We start from the raw sequence: 17,220 nt of genomic DNA, 5'->3' as shown, positions 1-17,220 counted from the left end.
CATTTCCACCTTTATATAGTGTAGAAAGGCATCCTGAAGCCTGGAAAGTCATTAATTTGATTGTCCAGTATTTCCTTCATGAGATATTGCAACACTTAGAAAAAGTGTACAGCGCCAGCAGACAATGAATTTTCAAGCACTAAAAAAACGAAACTTCATTAACAGCTAAACTAAAAGTTTCCAATGTATATTTCCACCTTTATATAGTGTAAAAGACATCCTGAAGCCTGGGCAGTCATTAATTTGATTGTCCAATATTTCCCTTATGAGATAATGCCTCTCATAGCAAATGTGTACAGCGCGAGCTGAAAATGCATTTACAGCACTAAAAAACCAAACTTTTATAACAGCTAAACCAAACGTTTCCAATGTACATTTCCACCTTTATATAGTGTAGAAAGGCATCCTGAAGCCTGGAAAGTCATTAATTTGATTGTCCAGTATTTCCTTCATGAGATATTGCAACACTTAGAAAAAGTGTACAGCGCCAGCAGACAATGAATTTTCAGCACTAAAAAAACGAAACTTCATTAACAGCTAAACTAAACGTTTCCAATGTAAATTTCCACCCTTATATAGTGTAAAAAGACATCCTGAAGCCTGGGCAGTCATTAATTTGATTGTCCAATATTTCCCTTATGAGATAATGCCTCTCATAGCAAATGTGTACAGCGCGAGCTGAAAATGCATTTACAGCACTAAAAAACCAAACTTTTATAACAGCTAAACCAAACGTTTCCAATGTACATTTCCACCTTTATATAGTGTAGAAAGGCATCCTGAAGCCTGGAAAGTCATTAATTTGATTGTCCAGTATTTCCTTCATGAGATATTGCAACACTTAGAAAAAGTGTACAGCGCCAGCAGACAATGAATTTTCAGCACTAAAAAAAACGAAACTTCATTAACAGCTAAACTAAACGTTTCCAATGTAAATTTCCACCCTTATATAGTGTAAAAAGACATCCTGAAGCCTGGGCAGTCATTAATTTGATTGTCCAATATTTCCCTTATGAGATAATGCCTCTCATAGCAAATGTGTACAGCGCGAGCTGAAAATGCATTTACAGCACTAAAAAACCAAACTTTTATAACAGCTAAACCAAACGTTTCCAATGTAAATTTCCACCTTTATAGAGTGTAAAAAGGCATCCTGAAGCCTGGGAAGTCATTAATTTGATTGTCCAGTATTTCCCTTATGAGATAATGCCTCACATAGCAAATGTGTACAGTGCGAGCTGAAAATGCATTTTAAGCACTAAAAAACCAAACCTTTATAACAGCTAAACCAAACGTTTCCAATGTAAATTTCCACCTTTATATAGTGTAAAAAGACATCCTGAAGCCTGGGCAGTCATTAATTTGATTGTCCAGTATTTCCTTCATGAGATATTGCAACACTTAGAAAAAGTGTACAGCGCCAGCAGACAATGAATTTTCAGCACTAAAAAAACGAAACTTCATTAACAGCTAAACCAAACGTTTCCAATGTAAATTTCCACATTTATAGAGTGTAAAAAGGCATCCTGAAGCCTGGGAAGTCATTAATTTGATTGTCCAGTATTTCCCTTATGAGATAATGCCTCACATAGCAAATGTGTACAGTGCGAGCTGAAAATGCATTTTAAGCACTAAAAAACCAAACTTTTATAACAGCTAAACCAAACGTTTCCAATGTAAATTTCCACCTTTATATAGTGTAAAAAGACATCCTGAAGCCTGGGCAGTCATTAATTTGATTGTCCAATATTTCCCTTATGAGATAATGCCTCTCATAGCAAATGTGTACAGCGCGAGCTGAAAATGTATTTACAGCACTAAAAAAACAAACTTTTATAACAGCTAAACCAAACGTTTCCAATGTAAATTTCCACCTTTATATAGTGTAGAAAGGCATCCTGAAGCCTGGAAAGTCATAAATTTGATTGTCCAGTATTTCCTTCATGAGTTATTGCAACACTTAGAAAAAGTGTACAGCGCCAGCAGACAATGAATTTTCAGCACTAAAAAAACGAAACTTCATTAACAGCTAAACTAAAAGTTTCCAATGTATATTTCCACCTTTATATAGTGTAAAAAGACATCCTGAAGCCTGGGCAGTCATTAATTTGATTGTCCAATATTTCCCTTATGAGATAATGCCTCTCATAGCAAATGTGTACAGCGCGAGCTGAAAATGCATTTACAGCACTAAAAAACCAAACTTTTATAACAGCTAAACCAAACGTTTCCAATGTACATTTCCACCTTTATATAGTGTAGAAAGGCATCCTGAAGCCTGGAAAGTCATTAATTTGATTGTCCAGTATTTCCTTCATGAGATATTGCAACACTTAGAAAAAGTGTACAGCGCCAGCAGACAATGAATTTTCAGCACTAAAAAAACGAAACTTCATTAACAGCTAAACTAAACGTTTCCAATGTAAATTTCCACCCTTATATAGTGTAAAAAGACATCCTGAAGCCTGGGCAGTCATTAATTTGATTGTCCAATATTTCCCTTATGAGATAATGCCTCTCATAGCAAATGTGTACAGCGCGAGCTGAAAATGCATTTACAGCACTAAAAAACCAAACTTTTATAACAGCTAAACCAAACGTTTCCAATGTACATTTCCACCTTTATATAGTGTAGAAAGGCATCCTGAAGCCTGGAAAGTCATTAATTTGATTGTCCAGTATTTCCTTCATGAGATATTGCAACACTTAGAAAAAGTGTACAGCGCCAGCAGACAATGAATTTTCAGCACTAAAAAAACGAAACTTCATTAACAGCTAAACTAAACGTTTCCAATGTAAATTTCCACCCTTATATAGTGTAAAAGGACGTCCTGAAGCCTGGGCAGTCATTAATTTTATTGTCCAATATTTCCCTTATGAGATAATGCCTCTCATAGCAAATGTGTACAGCGCGAGCTGAAAATGCATTTACAGCACTAAAAAACCAAACTTTTATAACAGCTAAACCAAACGTTTCCAATGTACATTTCCACCTTTATATAGTGTAGAAAGGCATCCTGAAGCCTGGAAAGTCATTAATTTGATTGTCCAGTATTTCCTTCATGAGATATTGCAACACTTAGAAAAAGTGTACAGCGCCAGCAGACAATGAATTTTCAGCACTAAAAAAACGAAACTTCATTAACAGCTAAACTAAACGTTTCCAATGTAAATTTCCACCCTTATATAGTGTAAAAAGACATCCTGAAGCCTGGGCAGTCATTAATTTGATTGTCCAATATTTCCCTTATGAGATAATGCCTCTCATAGCAAATGTGTACAGCGCGAGCTGAAAATGCATTTACAGCACTAAAAAACCAAACTTTTATAACAGCTAAACCAAACGTTTCCAATGTAAATTTCCACCTTTATAGAGTGTAAAAAGGCATCCTGAAGCCTGGGAAGTCATTAATTTGATTGTCCAGTATTTCCCTTATGAGATAATGCCTCACATAGCAAATGTGTACAGTGCGAGCTGAAAATGCATTTTAAGCACTAAAAAACCAAACCTTTATAACAGCTAAACCAAACGTTTCCAATGTAAATTTCCACCTTTATATAGTGTAAAAAGACATCCTGAAGCCTGGGCAGTCATTAATTTGATTGTCCAGTATTTCCTTCATGAGATATTGCAACACTTAGAAAAAGTGTACAGCGCCAGCAGACAATGAATTTTCAGCACTAAAAAAACGAAACTTCATTAACAGCTAAACCAAACGTTTCCAATGTAAATTTCCACATTTATAGAGTGTAAAAAGGCATCCTGAAGCCTGGGAAGTCATTAATTTGATTGTCCAGTATTTCCCTTATGAGATAATGCCTCACATAGCAAATGTGTACAGTGCGAGCTGAAAATGCATTTTAAGCACTAAAAAACCAAACTTTTATAACAGCTAAACCAAACGTTTCCAATGTAAATTTCCACCTTTATATAGTGTAAAAAGACATCCTGAAGCCTGGGCAGTCATTAATTTGATTGTCCAATATTTCCCTTATGAGATAATGCCTCTCATAGCAAATGTGTACAGCGCGAGCTGAAAATGTATTTACAGAACTAAAAAAACAAACTTTTATAACAGCTAAACCAAACGTTTCCAATGTACATTTCCACCTTTATATAGTGTAGAAAGGCATCCTGAAGCCTGGAAAGTCATTAATTTGATTGTCCAGTATTTCCTTCATGAGATATTGCAACACTTAGAAAAAGTGTACAGCGCCAGCAGACAATGAATTTTCAGCACTAAAAAAACGAAACTTCATTAACAGCTAAACTAAACGTTTCCAATGTAAATTTCCACCCTTATATAGTGTAAAAAGACATCCTGAAGCCTGGGCAGTCATTAATTTGATTGTCCAATATTTCCCTTATGAGATAATGCCTCTCATAGCAAATGTGTACAGCGCGAGCTGAAAATGCATTTACAGCACTAAAAAACCAAACTTTTATAACAGCTAAACCAAACGTTTCCAATGTACATTTCCACCTTTATATAGTGTAGAAAGGCATCCTGAAGCCTGGAAAGTCATTAATTTGATTGTCCAGTATTTCCTTCATGAGATATTGCAACACTTAGAAAAAGTGTACAGCGCCAGCAGACAATGAATTTTCAGCACTAAAAAAACGAAACTTCATTAACAGCTAAACTAAAAGTTTCCAATGTAAATTTCCACCTTTATATAGTGTAAAAAGACATCCAGAAGCCTAGGCAGCCATTAATTTGATTATCCAATATTTCCCTTATGAGATAATGCCTCTCATAGCAAATGTGTACAGCGCGAGCTGAAAATGCATTTACAGCACTAAAAAACCAAACTTTTATAACAGCTTAAACCAAACGTTTCCAATGTAAATTTCCACCTTTATATAGTGTAAAAAGACATCCTGAGGCCTGGAAAGTCATTAATTTGATTGTCCAGTATTTCCTTCATGAGATATTGCAACACTTAGAAAAAGTGTACAGCGCCAGCAGACAATGAATTTTCAGCACTAAAAAAACGAAAGTTCATTAAAAGCTAAACTAAACGTTTCCAATGTAAATTTCCACCTTTATATAGTGTAAAAAGACATCCTGAAACCTGGGCAGTCATTAATTTGATTGTCCAATATTTCCCTTATGAGATAATGCCTCTCATTGCAAATGTGTACAGCGCGAGCTGAAAATGCATTTACAGCACGAAAAAAACAAACTTTTATAACAGCTAAACCAAACGTTTCCAATGTAAATTTCCACCTTTATAGAGTGTAAAAAGGCATCCTGAAGCCTGGGAAGTCATTAATTTGATTGTCCAGTATTTCCCTTATGAGATAATGCCTCACATAGCAAATGTGTACAGTGCGAGCTGAAAATGCATTTTAAGCACTAAAAAACCAAACTTTTATAACAGCTAAACCAAACGTTTCCAATGTAAATTTCCACCTTTATATAGTGTAAAAAGACATCCTGAAGCCTGGGCAGTCATTAATTTGATTGTCCAATATTTCCCTTATGAGATAATGCCTCTCATAGCAAATGTGTACAGCGCGAGCTGAAAATGCATTTACAGCACTAAAAAACCAAACTTTTATAACAGCTAAACCAAACGTTTCAAATGTAAATTTCCACCTTTATATAGTGTAAAAAGACATCCTGAAGCCTGGGCAGTCATTAATTTGATTGTCCAGTATTTCCCTTATGAGATAATGCCTCACATAGCAAATGTGGACAGTGCGAGCTGAAAATGCATTTTCAGCACTAAAAAAACCAAACTTTTATAACAGCTAAACCAAACGTTTCCAATGTAAATTTCCACCTTTATATAGTGTAAAAAGACATCCTGAAGCCTGGGCAGTCATTAATTTGATTGTCCAATATTTCCCTTATGAGATAATGCCTCTCATAGCAAATGTGTACAGCGCGAGCTGAAAATGCATTTACAGCACTAAAAAACCAAACTTTTATAACAGCTAAACCAAACGTTTCCAATGTAAATTTCCACCTTTATATAGTGTAGAAAGGCATCCTGAAGCCTGGAAAGTCATTAATTTGATTGTCCAGTATTTCCTTCATGAGATATTGCAACACTTAGAAAAAGTGTACAGCGCCAGCAGACAAGGAATTTTCAGCACTAAAAAAACGAAAGTTCATTAAAAGCTAAACTAAACGTTTCCAATGTAAATTTCCACCTTTATATAGTGTAAAAAGACATCCTGAAGCCTGGGCAGTCATTAATTTGATTGTCCAATATTTCCCTTATGTGATAATGCCTCTCATTGCAAATGTGTACAGCGCGAGCTGAAAATGCATTTACAGCACGAAAAAAACAAACTTTTATAACAGCTAAACCAAACGTTTCCAATGTAAATTTCCACCTTTATAGAGTGTAAAAAGGCATCCTGAAGCCTGGGAAGTCATTAATTTGATTGTCCAGTATTTCCCTTATGAGATAATGCCTCACATAGCAAATGTGTACAGTGCGAGCTGAAAATGCATTTTAAGCACTAAAAAACCAAACTTTTATAACAGCTAAACCAAACGTTTCCAATGTAAATTTCCACCTTTATATAGTGTAAAAAGACATCCTGAAGCCTGGGCAGTCATTAATTTGATTGTCCAATATTTCCCTTATGAGATAATGCCTCTCATAGCAAATGTGTACAGCGCGAGCTGAAAATGTATTTACAGCACTAAAAAAACAAACTTTTATAACAGCTAAACCAAACGTTTCCAATGTAAATTTCAACCTTTATATAGTGTAGAAAGGCATCCTGAAGCCTGGAAAGTCATAAATTTGATTGTCCAGTATTTCCTTCATGAGATATTGCAACACTTAGAAAAAGTGTTACAGCGCCAGCAGACAATGAATTTTCAGCACTAAAAAAACGAAACTTCATTAACAGCTAAACTAAACGTTTCCAATGTATATTTCCACCTTTATATAGTGTAAAAAGACATCCTGAAGCCTGGGCAGTCATTAATTTGATTGTCCAATATTTCCCTTATGAGATAATGCCTCTCATAGCAAATGTGTACAGCGCGAGCTGAAAATGCATTTACAGCACTAAAAAACCAAACTTTTATAACAGCTAAACCAAACGTTTCCAATGTACATTTCCACCTTTATATAGTGTAGAAAGGCATCCTGAAGCCTGGAAAGTCATTAATTTGATTGTCCAGTATTTCCTTCATGAGATATTGCAACACTTAGAAAAAGTGTACAGCGCCAGCAGACAATGAATTTTCAGCACTAAAAAAACGAAACTTCATTAACAGCTAAACTAAAAGTTTCCAATGTAAATTTCCACCTTTATATAGTGTAAAAAGACATCCTGAAGCCTAGGCAGCCATTAATTTGATTGTCCAATATTTCCCTTATGAGATAATGCCTCTCATAGCAAATGTGTACAGCGCGAGCTGAAAATGCATTTACTGCACTAAAAAACCAAACTTTTATAACAGCTAAACCAAACGTTTCCAATGTAAATTTCTACCTTTATATAGTGTAGAAAGGCATCCTGAAGCCTGGAAAGTCATTAATTTGATTGTCCAGTATTTCCTTCATGAGATATTGCAACACTTAGAAAAAGTGTACAGCGCCAGCAGACAATGAATTTTCAGCACTAAAAAAACGAAACTTCATTAACAGCTAAACCAAACGTTTCCAATGTAAATTTCCACATTTATAGAGTGTAAAAAGGCATCCTGAAGCCTGGGAAGTCATTAATTTGATTGTCCAGTATTTCCCTTATGAGATAATGCCTCACATAGCAAATGTGTACAGTGCGAGCTGAAAATGCATTTTCAGCACTAAAAAACCAAACTTTTATAACAGCTAAACCAAACGTTTCCAATGTAAATTTCCACCTTTATATAGTGTAAAAAGACATCCTGAAGCCTGGGCAGTCATTAATTTGATTGTCCAGTATTTCCCTTATGAGATAATGCCTCACATAGCAAATGTGTACAGCGCGAGCTGAAAATGCATTTACAGCACTAAAAAAACAAACTTTAATAACAGCTAAACTAAACGTTTCCAATGTAAATTTCCACCTTTATATAGTGTAAAAAGACATCCTGAAGCCTGGGCAGTCATTAATTTGATTGTCCAATATTTCCCTTATGAGATAATGCCTCTCATTGCAAATGTGTACAGCGCGAGCTGAAAATGCATTTACAGCACGAAAAAAACAAACTTTTATAACAGCTAAACCAAACGTTTCCAATGTAAATTTCCACCTTTATAGAGTGTAAAAAGGCATCCTGAAGCCTGGGAAGTCATTAATTTGATTGTCCAGTATTTCCCTTATGAGATAATGCCTCACATAGCAAATGTGTACAGTGCGAGCTGAAAATGCATTTTAAGCACTAAAAAACCAAACTTTTATAACAGCTAAACCAAACGTTTCCAATGTAAATTTCCACCTTTATATAGTGTAAAAAGACATCCTGAAGCCTGGGCAGTCATTAATTTGATTGTCCAATATTTCCCTTATGAGATAATGCCTCTCATAGCAAATGTGTACAGCGCGAGCTGAAAATGCATTTACAGCACTAAAAAACCAAACTTTTATAACAGCTAAACCAAACGTTTCAAATGTAAATTTCCACCTTTATATAGTGTAAAAAGACATCCTGAAGCCTGGGCAGTCATTAATTTGATTGTCCAGTATTTCCCTTATGAGATAATGCCTCACATAGCAAATGTGGACAGTGCGAGCTGAAAATGCATTTTCAGCACTAAAAAAACCAAACTTTTATAACAGCTAAACCAAACGTTTCCAATGTAAATTTCCACCTTTATATAGTGTAAAAAGACATCCTGAAGCCTGGGCAGTCATTAATTTGATTGTCCAATATTTCCCTTATGAGATAATGCCTCTCATAGCAAATGTGTACAGCGCGAGCTGAAAATGCATTTACAGCACTAAAAAACCAAACTTTTATAACAGCTAAACCAAACGTTTCCAATGTAAATTTCCACCTTTATATAGTGTAGAAAGGCATCCTGAAGCCTGGAAAGTCATTAATTTGATTGTCCAGTATTTCCTTCATGAGATATTGCAACACTTAGAAAAAGTGTACAGCGCCAGCAGACAATGAATTTTCAGCACTAAAAAAACGAAAGTTCATTAAAAGCTAAACTAAACGTTTCCAATGTAAATTTCCACCTTTATATAGTGTAAAAAGACATCCTGAAGCCTGGGCAGTCATTAATTTGATTGTCCAATATTTCCCTTATGAGATAATGCCTCTCATTGCAAATGTGTACAGCGCGAGCTGAAAATGCATTTACAGCACGAAAAAAACAAACTTTTATAACAGCTAAACCAAACGTTTCCAATGTAAATTTCCACCTTTATAGAGTGTAAAAAGGCATCCTGAAGCCTGGGAAGTCATTAATTTGATTGTCCAGTATTTCCCTTATGAGATAATGCCTCACATAGCAAATGTGTACAGTGCGAGCTGAAAATGCATTTTAAGCACTAAAAAACCAAACTTTTATAACAGCTAAACCAAACGTTTCCAATGTAAATTTCCACCTTTATATAGTGTAAAAAGACATCCTGAAGCCTGGGCAGTCATTAATTTGATTGTCCAGTATTTCCCTTATGAGATAATGCCTCACATAGCAAATGTGTACAGCGCGAGCTGAAAATGCATTTACAGCACTAAAAAAACAAACTTTTATAACAGCTAAACCAAACGTTTCCAATGTAAATTTCCACATTTATAGAGTGTAAAAATGCATCCTGAAGCCTGGAAAGTCATTAATTTGATTGTCCAGTATTTCCCTTATGAGATAATGCCTCACATAGCAAATGTGTACAGTGCGAGCTGAAAATGCATTTTCAGCACTAAAAAACCAAACTTTTATAACAGCTAAACCAAACGTTTCCAATGTAAATTTCCACCTTTATATAGTGTAAAAAGACATCCTGAAGCCTGGGCAGTCATTAATTTGATTGTCCAATATTTCCCTTATGAGATAATGCCTCTCATAGCAAATGTGTACAGCGCGAGCTGAAAATGCATTTACAGCACTAAAAAACCAAACTTTTATAACAGCTAAACCAAACGTTTCCAATGTAAATTTCCACCTTTATATAGTGTAGAAAGGCATCCTGAAGCCTGGAAAGTCATTAATTTGATTGTCCAGTATTTCCTTCATGAGATATTGCAACACTTAGAAAAAGTGTACAGCGCCAGTAGACAATGAATTTTCAGCACTAAAAAAACGATACTTCATTAACAGCTAAACTAAACGTTTCCAATGTAAATTTCCACCTTTATATAGTGTAAAAAGACATCCTGAAGCCTGGGCAGTCATTAATATGATTGTCCAGTATTTCCCTTATGAGATAATGCCTCACATAGCAAATGTGTACAGCGCGAGCTGAAAATGCATTTACAGCACTAAAAAACCAAACTTTTATAACAGCTAAACCAAACGTTTCCAATGTAAATTTCCACCTTTATATAGTGTAGAAAGGCATCCTGGAGCCTGGAAAGTCACTAATTTGATTGTCCAGTATTTCCTTCATGAGATATTGCAACACTTAGAAAAAGTGTACAGCGCCAGCAGACAATGAATTTTCAGCACTAAAAAAACCAAACTTTTATAACAGCTAAACCAAACGTTTCCAATGTAAATTTCCACCTTTATATAGTGTAAAAAGGCATCCTGAAGCCTGGGAAGTCATTAATTTGATTGTCCAGTATTTCCCTTATGAGATAATGCCTCTCATAGCAAATGTGTACAGCGCGAGCTGAAAATGCATTTACAGCACTAAAAAACCAAACTTTTATAACAGCTAAACCAAACGTTTCCAATGTAAATTTCCACCTTTATATAGTGTAAAAAGACATCCTGAAGCCTGGGCAGTCATTAATTTGATTGTCCGATATTTCCCTTATGAGATAATGCCTCTCATAGCAAATGTGTACAGCGCGAGCTGAAAATGCATTTTCAGCACTAAAAAACCAAACTTTTATAACAGCTAAACCAAACGTTTCAAATGTAAATTTCCACCTTTATATAGTGTAAAAAGACATCCTGAAGCCTGGGCAGTCATTAATTTGATTGTCCAATATTTCCCTTATGAGATAATGCCTCTCATAGCAAATGTGTACAGTGCGAGCTGAAAATGCATTTACAGCACTAAAAAAACAAACTTTTATAACAGCTAAACCAAACGTTTCCAATGTAAATTTCCACCTTTATATAGTGTAAAAAGACATCCTGAAGCCTGGGCAGTCATTAATTTGATTGTCCAATATTTCCCTTATGAGATAATGCCTCTCATAGCAAATGTGTACAGTGCGAGCTGAAAATGCATTTACAGCACTAAAAAAACAAACTTTTATAACAGCTAAACCAAACGTTTCCAATGTAAATTTCCACCTTTATATAGTGTAAAAAGACATCCTGAAGCCTGGGCAGTCATTAATTTGATTGTCCAATATTTCCCTTATGAGATAATGCCTCTCATAGCAAATGTGTACAGCGCGAGCTGAAAATGCATTTACAGCACTAAAAAACCAAACTTTTATAACAGCTAAACCAAACGTTTCCAATGTAAATTTCCACCTTTATATAGTGTAGAAAGGCATCCTGAAGCCTGGAAAGTCATTAATTTGATTGTCCAGTATTTCCTTCATGAGATATTGCAACACTTAGAAAAAGTGTACAGCGCCAGCAGACAATGAATTTTCAGCACTAAAAAAACGAAACTTCATTAACAGCTAAACCAAACGTTTCCAATGTAAATTTCCACATTTATAGAGTGTAAAAAGGCATCCTGAAGCCTGGGAAGTCATTAATTTGATTGTCCAGTATTTCCCTTATGAGATAATGCCTCACATAGCAAATGTGTACAGTGCGAGCTGAAAATGCATTTACAGCACTAAAAAAACAAACTTTTATAACAGCTAAACCAAACGTTTCCAATGTAAATTTCCACCTTTATATAGTGTAGAAAGGCATCCTGAAGCCTGGAAAGTCATTAATTTGATTGTCCAGTATTTCCTTCATGAGATATTGCAACACTTAGAAAAAGTGTACAGCGCCAGCAGACAATGAATTTTCAGCACTAAATAAACGAAACTTCATTAACAGCTAAAGTAAACGTTTCCAATGTAAATTTCCACATTTATAGAGTGTAAAAATGCATCCTGAAGCCTGGGAAGTCATTAATTTGATTGTCCAGTATTTCCCTTATGAGATAATGCCTCACATAGCAAATGTGTACAGTGCGAGCTGAAAATGCATTTTCAGCACTAAAAAACCAAACTTTTATAACAGCTAAACCAAACGTTTCCAATGTAAATTTCCACCTTTATATAGTGTAAAAAGACATCCTGAAGCCTGGAAAGTCATTAATTTGATTGTCCAGTATTTCCTTCATGAGATATTGCAACACTTAGAAAAAGTGTACAGCGCCAGTAGACAATGAATTTTCAGCACTAAAAAAACGATACTTCATTAACAGCTAAACTAAACGTTTCCAATGTAAATTTCCACCTTTATATAGTGTAAAAAGACATCCTGAAGCCTGGGCAGTCATTAATATGATTGTCCAGTATTTCCCTTATGATAATGCCTCACATAGCAAATGTGTACAGCGCGAGCTGAAAATGCATTTACAGCACTAAAAAACCAAACTTTTATAACAGCTAAACCAAACGTTTCCAATGTAAATTTCCACCTTTATATAGTGTAGAAAGGCATCCTGGAGCCTGGAAAGTCACTAATTTGATTGTCCAGTATTTCCTTCATGAGATATTGCAACACTTAGAAAAAGTGTACAGCGCCAGCAGACAATGAATTTTCAGCACTAAAAAAACCAAACTTTTATAACAGCTAAACCAAACGTTTCCAATGTAAATTTCCACCTTTATATAGTGTAAAAAGGCATCCTGAAGCCTGGGAAGTCATTAATTTGATTGTCCAGTATTTCCCTTATGAGATAATGCCTCTCATAGCAAATGTGTACAGCGCGAGCTGAAAATGCATTTACAGCACTAAAAAACCAAACTTTTATAACAGCTAAACCAAACGTTTCCAATGTAAATTTCCACCTTTATATAGTGTAAAAAGACATCCTGAAGCCTGGGCAGTCATTAATTTGATTGTCCGATATTTCCCTTATGAGATAATGCCTCTCATAGCAAATGTGTACAGCGCGAGCTGAAAATGCATTTTCAGCACTAAAAAACCAAACTTTTATAACAGCTAAACCAAACGTTTCAAATGTAAATTTCCACCTTTATATAGTGTAAAAAGACATCCTGAAGCCTGGGCAGTCATTAATTTGATTGTCCAATATTTCCCTTATGAGATAATGCCTCTCATAGCAAATGTGTACAGTGCGAGCTGAAAATGCATTTACAGCACTAAAAAAACAAACTTTTATAACAGCTAAACCAAACGTTTCCAATGTAAATTTCCACCTTTATATAGTGTAAAAAGACATCCTGAAGCCTGGGCAGTCATTAATTTGATTGTCCAATATTTCCCTTATGAGATAATGCCTCTCATAGCAAATGTGTACAGTGCGAGCTGAAAATGCATTTACAGCACTAAAAAAACAAACTTTTATAACAGCTAAACCAAACGTTTCCAATGTAAATTTCCACCTTTATATAGTGTAAAAAGACATCCTGAAGCCTGGGCAGTCATTAATTTGATTGTCCAATATTTCCCTTATGAGATAATGCCTCTCATAGCAAATGTGTACAGCGCGAGCTGAAAATGCATTTACAGCACTAAAAAACCAAACTTTTATAACAGCTAAACCAAACGTTTCCAATGTAAATTTCCACCTTTATATAGTGTAGAAAGGCATCCTGAAGCCTGGAAAGTCATTAATTTGATTGTCCAGTATTTCCTTCATGAGATATTGCAACACTTAGAAAAAGTGTACAGCGCCAGCAGACAATGAATTTTCAGCACTAAAAAAACGAAACTTCATTAACAGCTGAACCAAACGTTTCCAATGTAAATTTCCACATTTATAGAGTGTAAAAAGGCATCCTGAAGCCTGGGAAGTCATTAATTTGATTGTCCAGTATTTCCCTTATGAGATAATGCCTCACATAGCAAATGTGTACAGTGCGAGCTGAAAATGCATTTACAGCACTAAAAAAACAAACTTTTATAACAGCTAAACCAAACGTTTCCAATGTAAATTTCCACCTTTATATAGTGTAGAAAGGCATCCTGAAGCCTGGAAAGTCATTAATTTGATTGTCCAGTATTTCCTTCATGAGATATTGCAACACTTAGAAAAAGTGTACAGCGCCAGCAGACAATGAATTTTCAGCACTAAATAAACGAAACTTCATTAACAGCTAAAGTAAACGTTTCCAATGTAAATTTCCACCTTTATATAGTGTAAAAAGACATCCTGAAGCCTGGGCAGTCATTAATTTGATTGTCCAATATTTCCCTTATGAGATAATGCCTCTCATAGCAAATGTGTACAGTGCGAGCTGAAAATGCATTTACAGCACTAAAAAAACAAACTTTTATAACAGCTAAACCAAACGTTTCCAATGTAAATTTCCACCTTTATATAGTGTAAAAAGACATCCTGAAGCCTGGGCAGTCATTAATTTGATTGTCCAATATTTCCCTTATGAGATAATGCCTCTCATAGCAAATGTGTACAGCGCGAGCTGAAAATGCATTTACAGCACTAAAAAACCAAACTTTTATAACAGCTAAACCAAACGTTTCCAATGTAAATTTCCACCTTTATATAGTGTAGAAAGGCATCCTGAAGCCTGGAAAGTCATTAATTTGATTGTCCAGTATTTCCTTCATGAGATATTGCAACACTTAGAAAAAGTGTACAGCGCCAGCAGACAATGAATTTTCAGCACTAAAAAAAACGAAACTTCATTAACAGCTAAACCAAACGTTTCCAATGTAAATTTCCACATTTATAGAGTGTAAAAAGGCATCCTGAAGCCTGGGAAGTCATTAATTTGATTGTCCAGTATTTCCCTTATGAGATAATGCCTCACATAGCAAATGTGTACAGTGCGAGCTGAAAATGCATTTACAGCACTAAAAAAACAAACTTTTATAACAGCTAAACCAAACGTTTCCAATGTAAATTTCCACCTTTATATAGTGTAGAAAGGCATCCTGAAGCCTGGAAAGTCATTAATTTGATTGTCCAGTATTTCCTTCATGAGATATTGCAACACTTAGAAAAAGTGTACAGCGCCAGCAGACAATGAATTTTCAGCACTAAATAAACGAAACTTCATTAACAGCTAAAGTAAACGTTTCCAATGTAAATTTCCACCTTTATATAGTGTAAAAAGACATCCTGAAGCCTGGGCAGTCATTAATTTGATTGTCCAATATTTCCCTTATGAGATAATGCCTCTCATAGCAAATGTGTACAGTGCGAGCTGAAAATGCATTTACAGCACTAAAAAAACAAACTTTTATAACAGCTAAACCAAACGTTTCCAATGTAAATTTCCACCTTTATATAGTGTAAAAAGACATCCTGAAGCCTGGGCAGTCATTAATTTGATTGTCCAATATTTCCCTTATGAGATAATGCCTCTCATTGCAAATGTGTACAGCGCGAGCTGAAAATGCATTTTCAGCACTAAAAAACCAAACTTTTATAACACCTAAACCAAACGTTTCCAATGTAAATTTCCTCCTTTATATAGTGTAAAAAGACATCCTGAAGCCTGGGCAGTCATTAATTTGATTGTCCAATATTTCCCTTATGAGATAATGCCTCTCATAGCAAATGTGTACAGCGCGAGCTGAAAATGCATTTACAGCACTAAAAAACCAAACTTTTATAACAGCTAAACCAAACGTTTCCAATGTAAATTTCCACCTTTATATAGTGTAGAAAGGCATCCTGAAGCCTGGAAAGTCATTAATTTGATTGTCCAGTATTTCCTTCATGAGATATTGCAACATTTAGAAAAAGTGTACAGCGCCAGCAGACAATGAATTTTCAGCACTAAAAAAACGAAACTTCATTAACAGCTAAACTAAACGTTTCCAATGTAAATTTCCACCTTTATATAGTGTAAAAAGACATCCTGAAGCCCGGGCAGCCATTAATTTGATTGTCCAATATTTCCCTTATGAGATAATGCCTCTCATAGCAAATGTGTACAGCGCGAGCTGAAAATGCATTTACAGCACTAAAAAACCAAACTTTTATAACAGCTAAACCAAACGTTTCCAATGTAAATTTCCACCTTTATATAGTGTAAAAAGACATCCTGAAGCCTGGGCAGTCATTAATTTGATTGTCCAATATTTCCCTTATGAGATAATGCCTCTCATAGCAAATGTGTACAGCGCGAGCTGAAAATGCATTTACAGCACTAAAAAAACAAACTTTTATAACAGCTAAACCAAACGTTTCCAATGTAAATTTCCACCTTTATATAGTGTAGAAAGGCATCCTGAAGCCTGGAAAGTCATTAATTTGATTGTCCAGTATTTCCTTCATGAGATATTGCAACACTTAGAAAAAGTGTACAGCGCCAGCAGACAATGAATTTTCAGCACTAAAAAAACGAAACTTCATTAACAGCTAAACTAAATGTTTCCAATGTAAATTTCCACCTTTATATAGTGTAAAAAGACATCCTGAAGCCTGGGCAGTCATTAATTTGATTGTCCAATATTTCCCTTATGAGATAATGCCTCTCATAGCAAATGTGTACAGCGCGAGCTGAAAATGCATTTACAGCACTAAAAAACCAAACTTTTATAACAGCTAAACCAAACGTTTCCAATGTAAATTTCCACCTTTATATAGTGTAAAAAGGCATCCTGAAGCCTGGAAAGTCTTTAATTTGATTGTCCAGTATTTCCTTCATGAGATATTGCAACACTTAGAAAAAGTGTACAGCGCCAGCAGACAATGAATTTCCAGCACTAAAAAAACGAAACTTCATTAAACAGCTAAACTAAACGTTTCCAATGTAAATTTCCACCTTTATATAGTGTAAAAAGACATCCAGAAGCCTAGGCAGCCATTAATTTGATTGTCCAATATTTCCCTTATGAGATAATGCCTCTCATAGCAAATGTGTACAGTGCGAGCTGAAAATGCATTTACAGCACTAAAAAAACAAACTTTTATAACAGCTAAACCAAACGTTTCCAATGTAAATTTCCACCTTTATATAGTGTAAAAAGACATCCTGAAGCCTGGGCAGTCATTAATTTGATTGTCCAATATTT

The sequence above is a fragment of the Idiotropiscis lumnitzeri genome, unplaced genomic scaffold (assembly GCF_059441095.1).
Source record: "Idiotropiscis lumnitzeri isolate Australia: NSW breed Sydney's pygmy pipehorse unplaced genomic scaffold, RoL_Ilum_1.0 HiC_scaffold_56, whole genome shotgun sequence".
Taxonomy (NCBI): domain Eukaryota; kingdom Metazoa; phylum Chordata; class Actinopteri; order Syngnathiformes; family Syngnathidae; genus Idiotropiscis; species Idiotropiscis lumnitzeri.
The sequence above is the reverse complement of the archived record's forward strand: the minus strand, read 5'-3'. Positions refer to the sequence as shown.